General features: G+C 36.0%; 1 long non-coding RNA gene across 2 annotated transcripts; it reads right to left on the minus strand.

Annotated features, from left to right (window-relative positions):
• Window positions 1-1668: 1668 nt before the first annotated feature.
• Window positions 1669-6574, minus strand: LOC119638317. 2 transcript variants are annotated; one of them, XR_005247424.1, is made up of 3 exons: window positions 6300-6574; window positions 5851-6240; window positions 1669-2065 (listed from the first exon to the last, which is right to left on the minus strand). It is a non-coding gene; the product is annotated as an uncharacterized LOC119638317 (long non-coding RNA). The 2 variants fall into 2 exon arrangements; XR_005247423.1 differs by lacking the exon at window positions 1669-2065 and adding an exon at window positions 5569-5748.
• Between the last annotated feature and the right edge of the window lie 2093 nt (window positions 6575-8667).

Below are 8667 nucleotides of genomic sequence, written 5' to 3' on the forward strand. Positions count from 1 at the left end.
GCAACCTTTCCATCTTTTGCGGAGCTTGGGCTCGGAAAAACGCACGTAGAACAACATGTGAACACCGTTGCTGAAGACAACCTGCCCGTGAAGCAGCGACACTACCCAATTTCACCGACAATACAGAAGTTAGTTTAGCATTAGTTGGACCGGATGTTAGCGGTGGGAGTAATAGAAGAGAGCAACAGTAGCTGAAGCTTCCCAATGACTTTAGTGCGGAAGGGTGAGAAAAACCGCTTATGCTTAGATGCGCGGAGGGTAAACGAACGGACTGTCAAAGACGCATATCCACTATCACATATTGAAGGATCACTCAGTCGATTGCAAGACACTCATTACATTTCAGAGATCGATCTCAAGGATGCTTTTTGGCAGATTACGCTGGAGGAGAAATCGCGAGAGAAAATAGCGTTTACAGTACCAGGAAGGCCGCTGTATCAGTTCACAGTGATGCAATTCGACTTGTGCAATGCAGCGCAGCGCGTGTGCTGGCTGATGGATAAAATTATACCGGGCTGTCTCCGTGAAAACATCTTTGTATGTCTGGACGACCTGTTGGTCTGTTCAACCGATTTCAATCACCACCTCATGTACCTAGCCATGGTAGCCAAAAGCCTAAGAGATGCCAACCTCACGATTAACGTTAGCAAAAGCAGGTTTTGCTACAGGGAAGTGAAGTACCCCGTATTTATAATGAGAAACGGACAATTAAAAACAGAGCCCGCCAATGTAGAGGTCATGACCGATTTTGCCGTGCCGAAAACTCCGAAACAGCTCGGAAGGTTCATTGGCATGACGAGCAGGTATCGCCGTTTCATCCCTAACTACACGGCAATCGCAGGACCATTGCAAAACTGTCTCAAAAAAGAGCGGTCGAAGAACTTCGCTCTGTCAGAGAAAGCCCTGGAAGCTTTTGACCAATTGGAACAATGTCTTGTCACAGCGCCAGTCCTGGTTACGCCAGACTTTACAAAACACTTCTATGTACAATGCGATGCGTCAAAAGAAGGCGTGGGAAGAGTCCTATTCCAAATAGACAGCGAAGAGAATGAGAGGCCTATTGCGCATGCATCGGCAAAGGTAAATAAAGCGCAAAAGAATTACACGGTAACAGAGCTAGAGTGCCTAGCGGTCAAACTGTGCGTTGAGAAGTTCCGGCCGTATATTGAGGGGCTTCCCTTCACAATTATTATTGACCATGCCAGCCTGAAATGGCTTATGTCGCATAAGGACCTATCAGATAGATAAGCGAGATGGAGCCTCAAGCTGCAAGCATTAGACTTCACGGTTGGGCATAGAAAAGGCAGCCAAAACGTTGACCCAGATGTGCTGTCGCGGATGAATTTGACCGAGTATTCAGTGACCGTTTACTTGACGTAGACCTGGACTCTCCGCACTTTGCCTCCAAAGAGTACAACCAATTAAAGCGTTCAGTCGCAGAGAATGGAGATAACCTCCCGACATCTGCGTGTCTGACGGGTTAGTTTACAAAAAGACAGGTTTCAATACGAGGGACGAGGTCGAGGATGACAACGCGTGGAAATTGTGGGTGCCAAAAGAACTTCGACCACGTTTAGTAGCAGCAGGGCATGCATCACCATCGGCAGGGCGTGGAGGGACGCACAAGACCTTGCAGCGGCTAAGAAAAAGATATTACTGGCCCGGGATGGCAACTGAAGTGAGAGACTTGGTGAGCAGCTGTGAGGTGTGCTGTTGCACGGCAACACCTGTATATTCGTCTGCCTGGATCAGTTTTCCAAGTACGTGCTTCTAAAACCAATGAGGAAAGCTGGTGCCGAGGGAGTGATCAGATACTTGGAGCAAGACGTTTTCCACATATTTGGAGTGCTAGAAATGATACACTCAGATAATGGCACTTCGTTTTAGTGGCTATTCAGGAGTTCCTGCAGAAATATGACGTCCATCAGGACAGGCTTCTACGCACCGCAAGCAAACGCAGCTGAACGAGTCAACAGATCCATATTACACATAATACGATCTCATGTCGCAAAAGACGTGGGACACTCACCTTACCGACGTCGAATTAACGAGAAGGAAAACAAAGCTGAAACAAAGCAAAAAGCAAATAAACGCAAAGATAGTAATTTTTTTTTCTAAATAAATAAAAGACGTTTTCTAAGCATCTAATGCCGAGAAAATGTGGAAAAGTTACTTTGTAAAATTGTGGAAATTTATGATAAATCGATAAACAGTGGATTTAAAATACTTGCAGTTTTTTATTGCTACGGTTTAGTATTAGTAAAATGGCCTATGAAGTGGATCCAGAAATAAAGTAGTGAAAGATCCCAAAGAAATTAATTCAATTCCCAAGGTGCGAAAATGTGAAAATACATGATGTTTGAGAAAAATTGTTAATGAAAAATTGTTAATGAATTAATTTTGGAGCAAACAAAAAGAAAACACGGTAACCAAAAAATAGTCTTAAAAGGAAAGCAGGAAAATGTTTTGGGAAGAAATATTTAACAAAACCACTGCTTATGCGTACACCATTTGTCGTTGCTACCACTGAAGAAGGTGCTCATTGGAGGAAGGATAAGGAGGCGCAGCTGTTCTGTTCAGTGGGACAAAAAGCATTAAGGGCCGGGGCTGCTAAAGAGTAAGGAAAGCGCGATTGGCACCTTCATCTCATCCTGGGATAGTCCACTGGGAGCAACAACCCCAACGATTTGCCGCTGGATCTGCTGCTTCACACAACGGTCAGGTATTTACCTTTTTTTTTTGTTGTCTTCGGTTTGCATATGAGCCGCGATGAGTGGCTAAAATGAAAGTGCTGCCGCAGTAGCGGGAGTGCGATGGACGTGAGCGCATGAGGAAAGGTAGGAGGACCTCAGACAGATACAGACGGACGAAGAAAAGACCAATGGGTGAGGTACCGGACACACGACATGAGTATACTGTGCAAGAAAAAATCCTTTTTTTTTAATATGTGATGATGTTTTTTTGTTATGATGTAGAATCGCGGGCAGAGGGCAACCGCTCTACCGATGAAGAGCTAGGCATTAATAAGACCTTTTTTCTTTTTATAAAAAAACATTATTACATAATCTTTTAGTTATAATTTTATATAAGTCACAACTAAAAATAAAGATCAACGCATTAACTCAGCTATTATAGTACAAGAATAGTTAAGTCTTTCTTTTCAATTAAAAATTGTTTTTATTGTTCTACTCGGATACTTGCAGTTAACATTGCAGCCTTTAACGAGAGTTGCGCTAGCAACGTAATAAAAAAAACTGTTTTTGATTATCCAATTCTTACATGGCGAATCTGCCAAATAATTCTTTTCATACAATAACTACTCTATATATTTATCTGCATGCTGCAAAATCTTACTCCTAAAATTTACCATTTTTAAACAAAAGTCACATATTTCATGTTTCGAAATATTTAATGAATTGTATTTAAATGTAAATTTAAATACATAAAAAAATATTTTTACACCACGCGATACTTTAATTTAGAATTTTATTAGTCTTGATTAATGGAAACTTTATATAAACAGGAAATTTTGTGTGCATTTGACAAAAAATGCTTTTTTTAAACTTTGACTTGACTTGAATCATTTTCAAAATTAACTGAACGTCCTATAAATGACTTAGAGCAGTAAAAAACTATGACTTTTATTTGAAACATTAATTTTAATGAAATAATTCATGCATTATTTTTAAAAAGTTAATTTGAAATAGAAGTGAGAAAGATTTCATATTGTATAGAAAATAATTCATGATAGTCATGGCGTCGAGCTGTAATGAAAGAGAGAACCACATGTAGAATATATAGAAAATAATTTATGGTAGCTGCGTCAAACTGAAACGGGAAAATATGAGCCCTTAAAACACATATTACACATTAATAGTGTAGCTCTACGCGTACTTGTTCTACAATTTTCAGCAAATGTCCTCCTGTCAGTTCTTTACTCTTTCTCTTGTGCTGATGATAAATATGTTGCGTAGAGAATTTTTTTTAGCTTTTGTTTACTTTTATTAAAAAGCATATGTATATGTTCATTTTCAGACACATGTCGATTGGTTTTTGGTAATTTTGAGAGACATTCACACTAGTTTTTGGTAACAGCAACGACCAAGTAAAATAAAATAAATTGATATCTGTTGAAATTTCAAATTCGAGTTTTATATGGTTTTTGTATACAATAAAGCAATTGTATTTTGTAATGATGTAAGGGATGAGGTGTGAGTCGTGTTATGTTTGATTTTCTATTGTGCTCGACTTCATGACCTTACCTTGGGCGGATTGAACCCCTTTGAGATTTCAGCGGATTAATACGCTTGTTATTTTGAACTGTTTGATAACAATTAAAATTCTTTATTAAAATTGCACTATATATACTTGATTCTACCAGGTGACATTATGCTAACGTAATCACTGATTAATTGGGGCGCCTGGCATTGTATTGCATTTCGTAATGCAGTCCGCAGCCAGTTGCAGTGCGATAAAATTTTTTTTTCTTTTTTTTTGCACTTCAAAGTGGATGCATATGACGGTAAGCGACCACACTACAATTTAAACAGAAAATTATGCTACAGGTATTTCTTGTAAAACTTTCATGCAAATGTGTCAAATATAAACGACAACAAAATAAAAACGTTGCGTAGAGAATTTTTTGATTATTGATATAAGTGGTATGAGTACTTCCTTTAGATTTTGGTCGTTCTCAGGCACATGTCTTTTGGTTTTTGGCAATTTTCATTGACATTTGTTCACATTTTTTGAGAGGCATTTTGAATTTTGAGAGTTCAATTTTCTTTTATTTCTTTGTACTAGCGATATGTATAAATTTTAGAGAGTTTTATTTAAAAACAAATTCTGATATTCAGAAACATTCAACGATCTATAATCGACCTACAACGCTTATGGAATAAATCTTTGCTCGATCTCATGTGGCCTCTTAGTTTAACCATTTTTTTTCTTCTTACATTACTGTTGCCTTTCTTGTAATTGCGCCAAGAAATCTATAAAAAATTGATGACGTTCTTTAATCTCGTAATGTCCACGCTGGGGCAGCTTGTTCGCTATACTTTGTACTTATTGAATTCTGCAAACTAAAGTTTTTCTTAGTTTGATACTACCCCGAAATTGGAGAGAAACATTTTTCACGTAATAAAAATATCTGAAACGAAGTTTGATCATCCAATTAACGTGGCCATATGCATAATGGTCGAAAAACGAGTTTAGAATAAAAGCATAAATTGCATTCCACGCTCTACTTGATCCGCCTTCATGCCTGTACAGCAAAACATACCAATCAGGTTTGTAATGTAATTCCAGGAAAACATAAGCTTTACATCTTTTAACCAAATGCCATAAAATTCGGGATCATTGAGAATTTCATACCATTGTCCCTTATTAGGGTGTACGTCAGTTGGATTGTGAGCAAAAGCATGCAAAATTATTCTCGACTTTTCTGGAATTTGCTAACAATAAAAAATTTATTGATAAAAAAAGAATTTCAAACATATTTGTTAAAAGTATGTTTACTAAATTTTTGAGTTATTAAATTCAAAAATTTATGTTTATTTGTAGAACATTTTTTTTTTCGTTGCCCCTTTTTTTTTCTTTCGGTATTTTAATTTTAATTTTCAATTTGCTCCCCGATTCTGTCGTCGATTCCGCCTAAAACGTCGGTTACGACGTGAAGTCGCCGGTGCGCGTTGGTTTTAATATAAAGGAAAAAGGAGGAAAGAATATCTCCATATATTAATAAAGTAACTGAAACGAATTAGTGGAATAATAAAATAAAGACAAAAAATACGGTAACTTTTGTCTAATCATGAGAGTAAAATAGGTTTTAAGACATGTTCAAATACATACTTCGGCCTCTTCCTAATACAAATTATTGGAAAGGAGACCTTTATGCATGGAGTGTGAAGAATGGCCCCAGAACAGCGAAACATTGTTTAAAGTCTTCGTAGATAACAGCTTTATACATTAGAAGACTATCAGGACAAATTTTATTCCGTTACATATGTATGTTGTACTAATTCCTTTTGGATGTCGTTTGGATTGTCGATGGTGATAGCGTCGTTCCCAGAATTAGTTGATTTTGAATCCATTTCAGCATTAATTCGGCTTTCCATAAAGATATTGTCCAGAATGCAGCATGCAAAATTATATACGCTGCATTTTAATGGTTGTAATCTAAAAGTCTTTCATTGAATAAGTACGAAATAGAAGCGAGTCGTTCTTACTCTTCAAATGTTTCTGCAATCAAATTAAATTAATTTATAACTACATTATTAAAAAAACATCTTTCATCCTACCTTTGCATTTTTCGACAAATTCACACAAAAAAATTTTAATTATTTTATCTTCCACTTTTTTACACCTTTATAATTTTTTAAAATTTTTAATAATTGGTTCTTTACACTGTGGCATTACACTCTGTTGTTATAATAACAACGTACTGCGACCTCCTGAATCACAAACTATGTTTTTGTAATTTCCACAATTATGCGTAAACCGCGGAATAACAAAAAAACATAAAAAGAGTCCGGAAACATTTGGTCTATGATCTGCCAGTGATTGTGTGCAAAATAACACTGTAATTAATATAAACATATGACTCGCGCACAGAGTTTCCAATTTGTTGCGCAGCATTTGATTAATATTAATCGATTGTTTATTAACATTTACTTACGTGTGGCGTTATCTAGGGTTCATTTTCGAGTATCGAATATTTTTACTATATGTATAATAGGCGCGAGAGTCGCTCTCATATTTGCCAAATCTACAAACTGAAGAGCTAATGCTTTGCATTTGTTTGGTTGTTTTGAGTTAATATTGGTTATTTAGCCTTCGCATATAGGCGTATACGGGATCAACTACCCAGTAAAGCCATACGTCGAACCAAAAATACAGTGGCGGTAGTGCTGGAAAAGAAAAAAAGGAAGAAAAGCGTGGCGGACGCAAGAAAAAGCAAAATGCAACAACAGCAGCTAGTATCATTTACAAAAAAAAAACCAAAGGTTAAGTTAATCGCTAACTTTATTCAGTCTCATGCAAAGCACTTCGTGGTCACATTGAGCCTTTTATATACCAACACGGCAAATTATCTATTCGTTGAAAACTTAAGAAGGGGAAGGAAAAAATTGAAACTCTAAACAAAATTGTTTACAAACAAACAGCTACACCAAACTAGCAATTGTAAATTTGTGAAAGCTTAGTTAGCTATTTTTTTTTCTTTTTCTTTGCTTTTTAGTTCAAACGTCTAAATAATATTGTAAATTCGCCAAAACGTATAGTAAATTCTGTATCATCAATGTTTCCATACATTATCATATACCGCCATTATCAATAAAAAGGGGTAAATAATATATATGTCTTATCGTCACCAGACCTAGTCCATTCTACTAAACAAACCAAAAAAGTAAGGTGTTTAATAATCAAGTGTTTAAATGATCAAGTAATGTTGACGAATGGGGCTACATGGGGTTACATGTAGCCGACATTTTAAAGACCAAGTCCTTCTAACATCCAAGAAGAAAAGTAGAATAAACTGAGAGTTTGTAAAGGTTTAACAAAAATGAACTTATAAATTTATATTTTTCCGCTCTTGTGTAAGCGATGGTAGTAAATATACAAACGAATTTAAACGAATTACCATACGCACATAAATAAGTATTGTTCCTTTTTTAGATCTGTGATTACAAGCGCCGAATAGGTTATGGTATACAGAGTCGTATGTCTCTCGAACCAGTTAATGGTGAAATTAGCTAGTTTGCAAATTAAGTTACTTAAACATGCTACGAATTTTCCTCACGTGAAAAAGTGCTTTCATTTATACTCCGCTTTCAAATTTTTAAATTATCCGTGCCGTACAACCGCAGTTTAAATGAAAATGATACTGAATTGTTATTATTATCATTATTGTCGGGCAATTGGGTTTGTTTAAAGTAATCCAACTAAATGTCAATAGAAACCGGGTAATAATACAGATGTTCTAACTGAACAATCCTGAATTTCTAATTTAACAGAATTGTAGCAGAAATTTCTTATTAACAGAATGGCAGCTACAATTTATATCACTTTAACAGAATTGCAGCGTTGCAATTTACTGAAAGCAACTCTATGCTTCCTCCATTTTTCACTTACGGAAGTACTAATACATTGAACTTAGAATCAGAAAATTTGATAATATCCTTCAAGTCAATTTTTATTTTTCTAATAAAGTGGATACTAAACCGCTTCACGCAGACGACAAACAATGGGAAATTTACCGTCCGTCCTTGATGCGATTGACTCCACACTCTACAAATGGACTTAAAAAACTCTACGGCTTGTTTACTGCCATCGCAGTCTTCTTAGCTCGCCTTAGAGTATATAAAGCTTTATTTAATAATAAACATTATGAACGCTTTGAACCGGCAAAAGACATATCCTGCAATGTTTCCCGTTCTGTCGGCTATTCTATCCGAGTCTCCCTTTATGACTAATTACGAACTAATGACTAATTATTTGAGATGTTGTATTTCTACAATTGCCATCAACTTTTCCAAAAAATAGCAAGCCGATATCATTAGTTCAAAAAATTGAAAATCTCGATTCTCAGAATTATTTAGCTATTTTCAGAAACTTTTATTTAATTTATTTGTAGAAAAGAATATATATTAGGATATTAAAAATAGCTTA

This window comes from Glossina fuscipes, unplaced genomic scaffold (assembly GCF_014805625.2).
Source record: "Glossina fuscipes isolate IAEA_lab_2018 unplaced genomic scaffold, Yale_Gfus_2 87, whole genome shotgun sequence".
NCBI classification, from domain to species: Eukaryota; Metazoa; Arthropoda; class Insecta; order Diptera; family Glossinidae; genus Glossina; species Glossina fuscipes.